We start from the raw sequence: 1,536 nt of genomic DNA, 5'->3' as shown, positions 1-1,536 counted from the left end.
ACTAGAAGCTGTTTCCATGCTGGGGGCGTGCCATCCCGATGCATAAAGGGGTGTGTCGTCTTGCAGCTGCTTATCCATTGGATACCGATGCGCTCCGGAGCGCCAGAATCGTGACCTCGTTAAACAAAGTTAGATCGGGACATGATGTACTGTACAGAGAGACAGTGCTGTGGACTGTTGTATCTGCAATAAAGAGCCCTCCTCTCTCTCTCTCTTATCTTCTAGAGAAAATAAAACGACTCAGCACAAGAATAAGATATATTACTGTCTTATTGTAGTCCATAATGTGTAATATATTACTGTGTCTTATTGTAGTCCATAATGTGTAATATATTACTGTGTCTTATTGTAGTCCATAATATGTAATATATTACTGTGTCTTATTGTAGTCCATAATGTGTAATATATTACTGTGTCTTATTGTAGTCCATAATGTGTAATATACTGCTAAAAAAATAAAGGGAACACTTAAACAACACATCCTAGATCTGAATGAAAGAAATAACTTTATTAAATACTTTTTTCTTTACATAGTTGAATGTGCTGACAACAAAATCACACAAAAATAATCAATGGAAATCCAATTTATCAACCCATGGAGGTCTGGATTTGGAGTCACACTCAAAATTAAAGTGGAAAACCACACTACAGGCTGATCCAACTTTGATGTAATGTCCTTAAAACAAGTCAAAATGAGGCTCAGTAGTGTGTGTGGCCTCCACATGCCTGTATGACCTCCCTACAACGCCTGGGCATGCTCCTGTTGAGGTGGCGGATGGTCTCCTGAGGGATCTCCTCCCAGACCTGGACTAAAGCATCCGCCAACTCCTGGACAGTCTGTGGTGAAACGTGGCGTTGGTGGATGGAGCAAGACATGATGTCCCAGATGTGCTCAATTGGATTCAGGTCTGGGGAACGGGCAGGCCAGTCCATAGCATCAATGCCTTCCTCTTGCAGGAACTGCTGACACACTCCAGCCACATGAGGTCTAGCATTGTCTTGCATTAGGAGGAACCCAGGGCCAACCGCACCAGCATAAGGTCTCACAAGGTGTCTGAGGATCTCATCTCGGTACCTAATGGCAGTCAGGCTACCTCTGGCGAGCACATGGAGGGCTGTGCGGCCCCCCAAAGAAATGCCACCCCACACCATGACTGACCTACCGCCAAACCGGTCATGCTGGAGGATGTTGCAGGCAGCAGAACGTTCTCCACGGCGTCTCCAGACCCTGTCACGTCTGTCACGTGCTCAGTGTGAACCTGCTTTCATCTGTGAAGAGCACAGGGCGCCAGTGGTGAATTTGCCAATCTTGGTGTTCTCTGGCAAATGCCAAACGTCCTGCACGGTGTTGGGCTGTAAGCACAACCCCCACCTGTGGACGTCGGGCCCTCATACCACCCTCATGGAGTCTGTTTTTGACCGTTTGAGCAGACACATGCACATTTGTGGCCTGCTGGAGGTCATTTTGCAGGGCTCTGGCAGTGCTTCTCCTGCTCCTCCTTGCACAAAGGCGGAGGTAGCGGTCCTGCTGCTGGG

General features: G+C 47.4%; 1 protein-coding gene across 1 annotated transcript in view; it reads right to left on the bottom strand.

The window, feature by feature from the left end:
- Positions 1 to 101, bottom strand: part of LOC106591806 (Krueppel-like factor 13) — a 43,857-nt gene extending 43,756 nt beyond the window's left edge. Inside the window, exon 1 of the mRNA XM_045689747.1 lies at positions 1 to 101. This exon is cut by the window's left edge and continues 827 nt beyond it. The gene's annotated coding sequence lies outside the window, so the exon portion shown is untranslated.
- Positions 102 to 1,536: the final 1,435 nt, after the last annotated feature.

This window comes from Salmo salar, chromosome ssa11 (genome assembly GCF_905237065.1).
Source record: "Salmo salar chromosome ssa11, Ssal_v3.1, whole genome shotgun sequence".
Lineage (NCBI taxonomy): Eukaryota > Metazoa > Chordata > Actinopteri > Salmoniformes > Salmonidae > Salmo > Salmo salar.
This window is presented reverse-complemented; position numbering and strand designations above follow the sequence as displayed.